Below are 13,380 nucleotides of genomic sequence, written 5' to 3'. Positions count from 1 at the left end.
GTGAAGTTGTTGTGTGACATATTAGTTATGTGACCATGAAAAACTCTCTTAATAAGTTCTTTGTGTCCAAGATTATAAAGTATAGGTGAATAACTTGGCTGCATTTGTGGTGCTAATTTCTGCACCTGGAATTGCTCATCCTAATCAAATCACACTTTTAGATCTATAATTTTCCTTTGAACTTTATGTTCAAAGGATAATTCTTAATCTAAATGTCTAAAGACAGGGACTGTATCAAAGATAGACACTGTGACATTATCTTTGATATATTCCTCCAATCTTCACCTATTAGCTTTGCATAGTAACATAAGATCACAAGTTAAGACTTAATCTGTTTATAGGAACTTTGCTCTAGTTATCATATAAGCTACTTTACCATCATTTATAAAACACCCACAGAACATGCTAAAAATATAGGACTGGACATTCATATTCTTAAAAGAAAAATCTGACAAACACTGATCATTTTTTTCCTTTATGAAGAGAAAATGACTGAAGAGCTGTAAAAATATGTTGGTGAAACTGAGGAAGAAAGCTTTCCATTTTATGAAGATGTCAAGTCCCCAGTGACAAATCTAGTCTGATTTGTCTGAACATTGAATCAGGTTGAAGAGAGGTGACAAAAAATGTCACGAAAGCATCTCTTAACTTTATTGTTGAATATCCAGACTGTTATAACAAAACTTATCTCAGACATGACAAGTCAGAAGGAAAACTGGTCAAATTTACAATATTTATCCTTCAAAGTCTGTGGACTTCCTTATCAGAAAGTTTTCCATACACTTCTAGCTCCACAGAGGTTTAGATCAGGGTTCATTGGTGAGACAACCAATCCGTTTAATGAGCAAGAATACACGCTTGTCCTTGGTGACTTTAGTTTCAGGGACATCTGTGTCCTCACACCTGAGGAAACTGGCCCTCAACAATGTCAAATCCATCTACTTCTTTAATTTTGTACTTTAATAAGACAATATGAATTTGTTAACCTAATGATCTTCCTTTCTCTCCCGACTTCTTGGGATGTCAGAAGTTGTTCACCTACGTGATACAGTGGATAGGATACTGGACCTGGAATTGGTTAGACAGATTTCAAATCTGACTTCAGTTAGGTATTGTTTGTATGACCTTGGGCAGGTCAAACCTCTGTTTACCTCAGTTTCCCCAACTGTAAAATGAGGATAATAATCATGCATCCTTCTTATGATTGTTATGTTTAGTGCAGTTCCTGGAGGCCTCTTCCTAATTCTTAAAAAAACAAACAAATCTATAACCCATTTTATCTTGTCCCTCCCTCACTCTTGACTTCATTATGCTATTTTTCTTACTGCATCCAGAGCTTCACTACCCACTTCCTCTATTTTTCTGCCACTGGAATGAAATAGCATGTTCTAGGTCACAAATATCCTCTTCAATAATTTTATGGCTTCTTTTCTAACCACAGCCCTCTTGACCTTTCAACATTTGATACTGTAGAGCACCCCTGTTTTCTTGATACCCTTTTCTCTATTGGCATGTAGGACAATTCATTCTCAGGGTGTCTATTAGACCTTGATTTAGAGGGGGAAATGTATCTTAGAGTTCATCTAGTCTCCTCCTTTTACAGATGAAGAAATTGAGGGTCAGAGAGGTTAATTGACTTGATCAGAGATAGTTTGCCAGTGGCAGAGCTGGGATTTGAAATCCAGGACCTCTGATACCCAACCAACTCCTCTTTCTACCTCACTGTACACAACAATCTTTAACTGATCCTTCTTTTGTCTGCACTAAAGTCTTCTTATCCTCCTGTTCCCCCAAGGTTTTGTTCCTGTTTCTCTTCTCTACTTTATCTAAACTCCCTCACTTGATAATCAGTTCAAACTCCATATTCTTTCTTCATGAAGTCTCTCTTGATCCTCCCTAGCTTCTGCTATATTCCTCCAAATATGACTTCTAACTATTGTATTTAGGCCTGTTTTATAGATGCTTATATGTACTTTTGACCAAATGGAGAGAGTATGAAGAGGAGACAAAGAGGACACAATAAATGGTTTTCAATAGTTCTCAAAGTGTGGTCTGTAGACTTCTGGAGTTCCTAAGAACCTCTCAAGGGTTTGCAATGACAAAACAACTTTCATGATAATAGCAAGATTTTATTTTCCTATTAAAAGACTCTTTTTTCCAACTACATATTTGTGTAAGGCTGGCATTGCAACAGATCAAATGCGGAAGCAGATATGGGAATCTGTCTTTATATTGAGATAGGAATGAAAAAGATTTGCCAAAATCTTACTGAATTTGTTTTGTTTTGGAAAATGTTATTTTTGTGAGATATATATATATATATATATATATATATATGTATGGTTTTTTTGCAAGGCAATGGGGTTAAGTGGCTTGCCCAAGGCCACACAGCTAGGTAACTATTAAGTGTCTGAGGCCGTATTTGAACTCAGGTACTCCTGACTCCAGGGCCGGTGCTCTATCCACTGCACCACCTAGCCACCCCTATTTATATTTTCTAATGATAAATATTGATAGATATAGTAGCCCACACAAACAAAAATTCTTTAGGGTCTTCGATAACTTTTATGAGACCTTAAACCAAAAAATTTGAAAACCAACTCCTAGTTTAGACTAAAACTAGATCTATAGAGATCAAAACTAGATCTATAGGGATTAAATGAAAGGCAAAAAATTTTCTTCACAAGAAGAAAATACCTCAAAAATTAATGGGAAATTAGATTTGCAAGAAGAACAGTGATGAGTTAAAATAAAGTCTGAAGTTTCTTCTTTGAGAAATTGATGGGGAAGTTGGTAGCACAATGGATAGAGCACTAGCCCTTGGAGTCAGGAGGACCTGAGTCCTGAGTTCAAATCTGACCTCAGACACTAAATAATTATCTGTGTGACCCTTGGACAAGTCACTTAATCTCATTGCCTTGCAGAGCGGGGGAGAGAGAGAGAGAGAGAGAGAGAGAGAGAGAGAGAGAGAGAGAGAGAGAGAGAGAGAGAGAATGAAAGGATACAGGCAATTTGCTGCTCAGTGTATCAATAATCAACCACTCAATAAGCATCTACTATTTGCCAGGCATTGTGCTAGGAACTGGAGGTACAAAGACAAAAACAAAGGAAATACAGTCTTCTTAGGGTGTCTATTTGACCTTGATTTAGAGGGGGAAATATATCTTAGAGTTCATCTAGTCTCCTCCTTTTACAGATGAAGAAATTGAGGGTCAGAGAGGTTAATTGGGGTTTCTATTCTATCTGGTGTCTAAGAAAAAAAATTAATACTGTACATTTTAGGCACAAGTCTGCCAAAAAACAATTTTATTTCATTGGTCTTTATTCTGTCTTCAAGTACATCTATAATATTCAAATTGCCATGGTCTTCCCATGACCTTGGACATGTCTTTACTTCAAGATGATTTGAAGTAATCTTTATAGTATTACTGAATAAGGAAAAGAAGAAAATATGTAAAAATATAGTTTGGGGTTAACATTACAGAATATTCACAACTCATTTACTTCAAGAAACAATGCCCTCAAACATAGAAAAGAACTTCAAAGCTTATCTTGAAAATCCTTAGGTGGCACAATTACTGTCAGAGAGTTGAAGAAGCAATGATCTCAGTTAAATTCCATTACCAGTAAGATAAACCTTAGTTACTGTTTTACCTAATTTCTTAAAGGGAAAATTTGAAAAGGGAATAGAGAAAAAATTATTTTCAAAATTTTTGTGGACCTAAAAAAGGATGTTTTTAATGTGCTTTCACATGGAGGAAGAAACCCTTGTTTAACACCAAGTTCATTTCCACTATCCTATATTGTCCCTCTTTTTCATCATGATGACTCTTCATATATCTGGAGAGAACAACCATGTCTGCCCACCACCCACCAGCCAACCAGTCTTCTCTCCTTTGTATTGTACTAAATATCCCCAATTCCTTTAATATTATGTTGGAGTCAACTCTAAGGAGCTTACTAGAGTGATTGTTTAAATTTTCAGTGTAAGCATTTTGTTGTTTTGTTGTTGAGTCATTTCAGATATTCCCATATTGGGGGGTTTTCTTGGTTAAAACACTGAGGAGTCATCTGCCCACCTACACTTCAGAAATCAGTTATTGCTGGAATTTGATTTGTTTTATTGTCTAGACTTATGAAAGTGATAATAATACAGATTTAAAGTGTTTACATGTTCTTCCCTTCCAGAGAATCTGTTAAACATTAACAAATAGATTACTATGTATTACTCTATAAATACTGTTGGAATTAAGCAGAAATGCAGTAGAAGGCTCAGAGGATAAAGTCTGATAATTTTAAATAACAACAACAACAACAACAATAATAATAATATAGGTATTTATATATCATTTTAAGGTTTGCAAAGAACTTTATATCCATTATCTCATATCAAAGAACTTTATATCCATTAGTTCATATCACCCCCGATTTAATCCTCCTATATGGGGTTGTTCCAATTTCCTTCATTATCCTAGTTGCCCTTTTCTAGACCTGCTCAAAATTGTTACTTTGCCCCTTAAAATGTGACTTCCTCAGAAATGATCACTTTATTCTTATATGATCACTTATATTATTTAGCTGTCTATGGTCTAACCAGAGCAGAATACAGCAGACCTCACTGTAAACACTACCCCCCCCCAGGAATAAGCATAATATATAATCATCAAAAGATAAAAAATAGAAATAATCATGAACCAGGGATAATTCAAGACCCTTGGTCCATCCTTAATCTGTAGTTACATTTATTTACCAATGCATATAATGTCTTTGGAGAAAGTAGATATACCCTTATGAGAACCTAGCAGACAAGCATATTATTGCTTATTCTCTGGGCAATTCACAACTATGGACTTAAGGACTTGATGCTCTTGTCCATTGAGAATAATTTGTATCACATGAAACTTCTTCTCTGCTAGATGTCCCTCCTCAGTTCTTATGATTCTTCTGGGCAAAAGCATTCCTTTCTCACTATTGAACCAGTGAAAGAGTACCAAACTACTAGTCACCCTTTTTATGTTTCTTTAATTCCTGTGTTTGAACTTCAGAGTTTCTGCACAGCTCTGTCTTCTATTTGGTTCATTCTAATTTTTAGGGAGTTTATTATTTGAATAAGACTTTGTGCTCTTATCATAAGTTGTTAGTTTCTTTTCTGGTTTATTTCTTCCATAAGTCATTTCCCCCCAGTTTTTTCCTTTAGTGATCTCATTTTTTTGTGTGTGTTTTTTGTAGGGTAGTAGGGTTAGGTGACTTACCCAAGGTCACACAAGCTAGTGAGTATCAAGGGTCTGAGACCCTTTTTTGAACTCAGGTCCTAATGACTTCAGGGCTTGGCTCTATCTACTGTACTACACAGTTATCTCATGTTCATTTTGTTGATAAAAACTAAAACAAAACAAAACAAAAACGAACAACAACTCTAATTTATCTCTGCCAGGCAGTCAAGTTGAATTCATGCTCAAACTGTGTTTTAATTTAATTTAATTTAAATTCTGGGTTTTTTTGAGTTATTCTTTTTCTAGGTTTGTATCCTGAATATACTTTTCACAATAATGCTTTTTATGGTGGATTATTTTATTATTATTTTTTTGCTTTGCTCATTTGTCTAGTCTACTTCAGACTTGACAGTAGGGGCTAGACTCGGTGCATTTCTGGAGGGACAATCTGAACTGGTCTTTTTGCTACTTTCTTGGGATATTGAATAGTGTTATTCTAGGATTTCAAAATAGTTTAGGCTGGAGTCCTGCAAGCAAGATTAGTGGTCTGATCCAGGGCAAAGCCTGGTTGTTGTCTAAGCTCTGCCAGTTCCTGATCTGAGTTTGGATCTGTTACTGAACTCTTGCACTATTATTCAGATGGGAAACTATTGATACAGAAGACAAAACTGCAGCCTCTTTTCAGTCTGGGACTCCTGCCCTGGTAGTTCCCATGCAGGCTTTGGAATAGACCAGAACCTGGAATTGAGATCCTGCTCTGCTCCCAGGATCTGAGCCACACAACTGCTACTTCATTTTGAACCTGTCCCAGAGGAAAAGAAGGAGGGAAACCCACAGGAGGTCATGGTCCTCTTCTTGGTCTGGCCTGGATCTGTAACCTGGAACTGACTAATAGGCAACAAAAGGGCCAGTTTGCACTTGTCCCTGTTGTAGTGTCTCAGTGTGGGTCCATTTTCCCTGTTCATAGCCTGTCCCTCAGTTGAAAGTTCTACTTCTGTTTCAACAGATGCTACATTCAGAGTTAATGCAGACCTAGAAAAGAAAGTTATTGCCAACAAAATCACTGGCAATGTCAAATAGTTCAACGTTAGGAAATATTATGATTTTATTAGTGGAAGATCCATTAACATTTTCTTGGCCTTTGAATTGTGAGGACATGGAGTCTTTCCATCTAAAACTTTTCTGTGTGTTGCCTTCTGCATTAGAATATGAACTTGAAAGCAGGGTCTGCTTTATTTTTTTCTTTGTATCCATAGTATTTACTGTAATGTTTTATACACAGCAAGAGCTTAACAATTTGTTTTTTCATTTATCTTATCAATTAACATTCAGTTCACTAAAATACCTATACCTCTATCAGATGAATTACTATTAAGATATGTTTCTTACTTATACTTAATTATAATTACATCACTTATAATTAATACTTAATACAGAATTTACATATATTTAATTATAATTACATTAATTATAATTAATACTTAATAACAGAATTTTACATTTATCCTTATAGGATCGTAGAATGTTAGCTCTGAAAGTGATAAATGCAGCATTTATTAAATACTTGCTGTGTACAAAGCACTGAGCTCAAATAGGAAAGTACAACAGTCTCTGCTCTCAAGGAGCTCACATTCTAATGAGGAAGATAATACATAGGAAAGGTTTCACTTCAAGTCAGATGGTGAGATCCCATGGTCCTTAGAGGGCAGCATCAAAGTAGATGCCAATGACACTTTTCTCCCACATCACTTCCACTGATAGAATCATATTGAACCTCAGAATGATGCTGAACCATTTGCCACTGCCAAAGAGTTTGCTGGCAAGAAACTTTTCTAGGTTTGTACCTACTGCACTTGCAGGAGCAGTTACCAGGTTGCATCTTCACAGGGGTTGCTTTCCAGGATGTTATCTGTGAGCAGTGGGCTGTAAGTATTATCATTCTGAGGACTCATGGATCTGGAGACCTGGGCTGTCTCCGTCAGGATCCTAAGGGAGATACTGATAGAGGTGATGGTGGTAGTTGGACTTACTTGGCACAGGCTGCCTCCTCTCTTTCCTTCAGGGTGCCCAGGTGCATCAGCTAGGCTGGTTTGCTTTGCCTAGCTAGACCATCTAATCACTGAATTTGAAAGATCGAAAGTATCTCAGAGATTTCCTCCCTGAAACATGAACTTTCTTTTATAGCTTCTTTAGCAAGTAGTCATCTATCAAGTCTTTTATGGCTTTAGTATTTTAAAATCTCTGGATTTTTTTTATGTGAATGAATGAAAAGGCGGTAGAGATATAGGTCCACTCCACAAATTATAGGGGTGGTGTTAAAAATATGACCTGTCCTAAAAAAGATAGAATTTGGGTAATATATTCGAGGGATTGGGTAAAAGGGAGAGAGATCATCCAAAACACCTGTTCTGAGAGGCCTAACTTATTTTCTGGTAGGTTGCTATGACTCTAAGCACATATTTCTTTTCTGGAAAGTTCCATTTCTCTTTCTCTCTCTCTCTCTCTCACACACACACACACACACACACACACACACACACACACACACACACACGTATATATGTCCAAGACTGACAGACAATTCCAATGTCTTTCTGCCTGAGATATTGGAGAGATGGAAATCCATTAGACTATACCATCTCCAGACCAAGAGCAGTTAGGTGGCAATAGTAGATAGAGTGCCAGATGGGTCAGGAAGACTCATTTTCCTAAGTTCAAATCCAGTCTCAGACTCTTACTAGCTGTGTGATATCCTGGGCAAGTCATTCAAACCTGTTTGCCTCAGTTTCCTTATCTGTAAAACTATCTGAAGAAGGACACAGCAAACCACTCCAGTATCTTTGCCAAAAAAACCCAAATGGGGTCTCAAAGAATCTGACTCAACAACAGAGAGCTCAAAAACCACACTCCATTCTTCTCTGGGCAACTCATAACTCTTAACCTTAAAGGTATACCTTTCCTGGCCCTTACCTAGATATACCACCAAGTGCTTGGGTGTGAACAAAGGCTTGAAGGTGTCATAATGTGTTGTCCTATTTATATGTCCCTTTGTTATTCTAGTGGTCATATTCCCATTCCATTTTGCACACTTCAATGTTTTCCCTTGGATGAGTAAAAACTCTCTGTAATCAAAGCTCCTTGTTTGAAACATTTATTGACCTTTTTTATATGAAAATGTTATGAAATTTTCCCTTTTTATAAAAATTCCTTTTAAATCACCAAATTGCTGTCAAAGCCTGGGATGGGGAAAATACATTTTGTTCTTTAATATGTCACTTTTAAAGAGGTCTCAGTGAATTATTCTGACAAATAAAACAACTTATTACTTCCTTAAATAGTATAGTCCCATTCATTCTGATAACATCAAAAGAGGATACTTATGGAAATGATCAGTACCTTGAGACTATTAAGAACATTGATTGGGCACAGAGGAGATAATGATTGATAGTGACTATTAGGCTCAAAGTGAATGATCATACTTCTCAAACTCCACTTAAGAGATTTAATTTATTATATTACACAGATTATAATAATGAACGATTAAACTTCTCTTTTACAATGAGTAAAATGATTATAAAATGTATTTTGTTCATAGCAGCTATTATTCTATTGTTAAAGAATGTAAAGATGTCACTCATCCTTTCCTTTTCCATGATTTTGCATCTAATACAAGCCACTATTATTCACCAATTTTAAAAGTTATGTCAGGAAATATTTTTTCTGTGATTATGAAGTTTATGTACTAATTCATGGTTAGACCTACACAAGTAATTGAAAGTCATGGAATCACACATTTGGTAGTTTATTAAGCATGACATAGCTTATTTGGTAGGTATTTTTAGGTACCAGAGAGATAATAACAACAATAAAAGACTTCATCCTCAAGTAGTTTATAAATGTTGCTGTTCAGGAGTGTCCAATTCTTCATGACTCCATTTGGGATTTTCTTGTCAAAGACATTGTAATGGTTTGCCATTTCCTTCTCCAGTTCATTTTACAAATCAGAAAATTGAGACAAATAGGGTTAAGCAACTTGCCCAAGGTCAATAGCTAGTAAGTGTAGAAAGCCAGCTTTGCATTCACAAAGATCAGTCTTCCCAATTCCAAGTCTGGCACACTATCTACTTTGTCACATTGCTGCCTCAGTAAAGATTACAGATTAAAAAATACAAAATAGAGATATTGATTAGGAGAGCACTTGATCAATTTGATGAGTTTGCCAGGTCATGGCTTTAAAATAAAATGGGGGAGAAAAAGGAAAGAAAATTATTGTGTGTTGATACTTTTGTTGTGATCTCTTTTTCTCCTGAGAATCATGATGTTGAAAAAAGTTTGTTTCTCTAGAAGAGGGATCCTTAAATTTTTGCGTGAAATAAATCTCTCGAAACCTAAAGACTCCTTCTCTGAATAATGTTTTTAAATGCCTAGAATAGAATACAAAAGTTAAGTAAACCAATTATATCGAAATAGTTATAAATATATGAAAAAAATTTATAGCCCCCCCCCCCCCCCAGGTTAAGAATCTTTGATCTAAGAGGTCTGGTGTCCATTACTTAGTAGCTGTTGAATATGGACTCTTAAATTTACATGACAAGGCCATTCTCAGGAAAATTTCTGAATGAAAAGGAAATAGAAAGATAGGAGGTTGTCTGGAAACTGGAGATTCAGGAACTCTCCCCTTACTATTATCAAGTACTCACCTTGAAACTCATAGTTACTATTCCTTAGGAAGAAAAGAGAAATTCCCTCTATTCATGGCCCCGCTCCTTAAACTTTTGCTCCATTCTGGAAGTTTAAGTAGGCAGAAAACATTGGAAAAGAAAGGGGATGATGATTTTTATAGTCTATAAGGAAAGAGTGGTTTTTCTGGCAAGAGTCTATCTCCCCTTCATTTTCAGTTGCTATGTGTCTTGGATTGATACTACAATCACTGAGGACCAATCAGAGATGTTGCCAACATCTGAATAAGGAGGACCTGATAACTTCTGAGATGCCTTCTAGCTAAGTCTGTGATCCTATGATCCAATAACCAATGCCAGAACACAAATCCATCGTCATGAATTGTACCCTTTAAGTAAAGGACCATGGTCTTTCATTTCTTCAAATGTGCCAAGGGCTCTCCATTTGATCCCCCTTGTATTTTTAAAGGATATTACAAAGTAATTTCTAGGGAATGGGGGTATTAGCATTTGGGGAATCAGAATAAGCCATAAGTTGGATATGTCAGTTCAGCTGAGCCTTGATGGAAGCAAGGGATTCTAAGAGTTGGAGGAGAGGAAGGCATACATTCCAGACAAGGGCCAGCCTATGCAAAGGCATGTATGGAGGTGGGCAATGGAATGTCGTATATGAGTGTAATGCAGGAATGGTCAATGAGGTTCAGCTTTGGGAATCTGCTGAGCCTACTGTATGCTGGCAGGGAATGGAAAGGTCTGACTCCTGTTTATGTTTTCCCCACTTTGGTGCGATTTCTAAAGATTGAAAAACCACTGGATGAATAGTAACTAAGCCCATGAAGGAGGCAGTCAGTCCTGAGGAACCACCTGCTTGACCTAATGCAGCAGTGAACCAACCCAGAATCAAGTTATACTGTCCTGCAAGCAAAGGAATAACTGTCAACTAGGCCATATTTAAAAGTTAATTTGTCTGGAACTATGCCCAAAAAGCAATAAAACTGATCATACTCTTTGACCTAGCAATGCCAATACTAGGCCTATATCCAAAGGAAATCTTAAAAAATGGGAAAAGTTTCACATCTTCAAAAATATTTATAGCAGGTTTTTGTAGTGGCAAAGAACTGGAAATTGAGGGGATGCTCATCAATTGGGGAATGGCTAAACAAGTTATGGTATATATTGTTCTATGAGTGGTTGGACTTTAGAGATGCATGGAAAGAATTACATGAATTGATGCTGAGCAAAGGGAGGAGAATCAAGAGAACATTGTATGTATTAACAACAACATTGTGAGTTGATTAGCTATAATGGATGCAGCTCTCCTCAGCAGTTCAGAGATCTAGAACAACAAATAGTTTACCTGGGAGACAAGTTATGGACAATGCCATCCAATCCAGAAGTAGAGGAAAAACACACAGAATCTGAATGGATAGTATGCTCCCTTTTAAACACTTCTTTTATGTTTTTCCTTCCTATCCCATAGTTTCCTTTCTCTTCCCTTAGTCCTGATTCCTCATATACAAAATGACTAATATGCAAATATGTTACAAACAAATGTACATGTGCAACTTTTACTAGACTGTTAATTGCCAAGGGGTGGGAGGTAGGAAGAGGGGATAGTGGAAAAATGTGTAGCTTTTAAATATGCAAGTGGATAAATGTCAAAAAACTTCTATAACATGTAATTGGAAAATAAAATAAAATATCAATTAAAAAAGTTAATTTGATGGGGGTGAATGATTTGTAGCAGTGTTTTAAAGTTTGAGCTCACTGTCCAAACAGACTGAAATGGTAGTGAGGAGCAAGTGCTGTCAGCTTGAAGGTCTATGTGTGTACTTCTTTTCTTGCTATAGCTTTTCAATGAATATTCCTTTGTAAAAGCTAATTGACATTAATTGGACAATTGATAGTGGAGGTAGATTAAATTTTAAGTTGATAAAATTTAAGTTGATAAGCAAATGATGTTGTAAATGTCTAAATGGCCCTTGACAGAAGATGGTGCCTTACTGTGCAGGCTTAGGGATAATCCTAGAATAGTGAGGGGAATTTGTAACTAGCCAAGCCACCTATTTGATTACTGCTCTAAGACTTCAATGAAGAGGAAGTTTCTACTATCCAAGACAAAACTTTCTATTTTTGACTAGCTTTAATTGTTGAGAAATTTTTCTTTCATCAAACGTAAATATGACCCTTCACAACTTCCATCTATTTCTCCTATTTATACTAGCTGTGTCCAAATGAAACAATTCTAATCCCTTATGCACATTACAGCCTTTCATCAACGTAAAGATGGATATAATACCCCTTGCAAACTTCTCTTCTCTTGGCTGAATATGCCTAGCTGAATATGCCGAGATATCTAGGCATATTTAGCCAAGAGAAGAGAAGTTTACCTAGATATTCATATCTCTTCATAACTCTTATATGGCTCTGCACAGTTCTGAATTCTAGAGTTTATTCAGTAAGAGATGACTTGGTCAAACCTGCACTTTAGGAAAATCATGTTAATGGTTATCTAGAATATGTATTGCATTTCCTTGACGTATCATAATCATAATCACATCCTTTAAAAGGTTGAGGAATCAATAAAAGGCAATTATATTTTGGATTTCATTTTAGCCAAAAGGGAGGAACTAGTTCCTAAGGTAAAAAATGATAGCTAGTTCTTGTCCTTTATTTTTGAAGAAGACCAACATGACATCATATTGTGGTCAGATCTGATATGTTCAACTGTGGCTGCTCAGATCAATATGAATTCAGAAGACTCTACCAGAGGTTGGGCACAAATAGTCCATATAAACATTTGGAGTGAAGATGTCTCAATTTGTACATCTCATAAATAAGCTACTGTAATTGTGCTTCAGAGAGTACAGTGCCTTCTCTGATGAAAGCAGCCCAGACTAATTCTGTGCAGTGTCTTCCATGTCTCACAATCAGTTCAAAAGTCCTTGAGAGAGATCTTGAGATTGTCCTTGTATTGCTTCTTCTGACTTTTATGTGAGTGTTTTCCTTGTGTGAGTTCTCTGAAAAATACTTTTGCTTTTGAACAAAGTGGCCAGTTCATCGAAGTTGCACAGTAGAATTTGAATGATTGCCTCAGTGCCTTGAACCTTATCTTGCCAGGTGATCTTCAGGTAAAAATGAGGCTTTCTAGCTTATTAACGTCTTTTCTGGGGGCACTTAGAACTGAATGCAATACTTTAGATGTAGATTACTGCAACACATTGATTTATTTCTTCCTTCAATCTATGTATTTCTTTAATGTAGTCCAACATAGAATATCGAATTTTCAGTCCTCTAAAACTCCCATGTATTATGAAAAACTGCTCTCTGACACCGTGACTCCCCATCTGGTACTTATGAAGTTGATTTCTTTAAGCAAGTTTAAGACTTTAAATATGTCCCTATTGAATTTCGTCTTATTAGATTCAGCCCAATTTTCTAGCCTGTGAAGGTATTATTCTGTATTGTGACTTTGTTATACAAAGCAT

This window comes from Macrotis lagotis, chromosome 1, assembly GCF_037893015.1.
Source record: "Macrotis lagotis isolate mMagLag1 chromosome 1, bilby.v1.9.chrom.fasta, whole genome shotgun sequence".
Taxonomy (NCBI): domain Eukaryota; kingdom Metazoa; phylum Chordata; class Mammalia; order Peramelemorphia; family Peramelidae; genus Macrotis; species Macrotis lagotis.
This window is presented reverse-complemented; position numbering follows the sequence as displayed.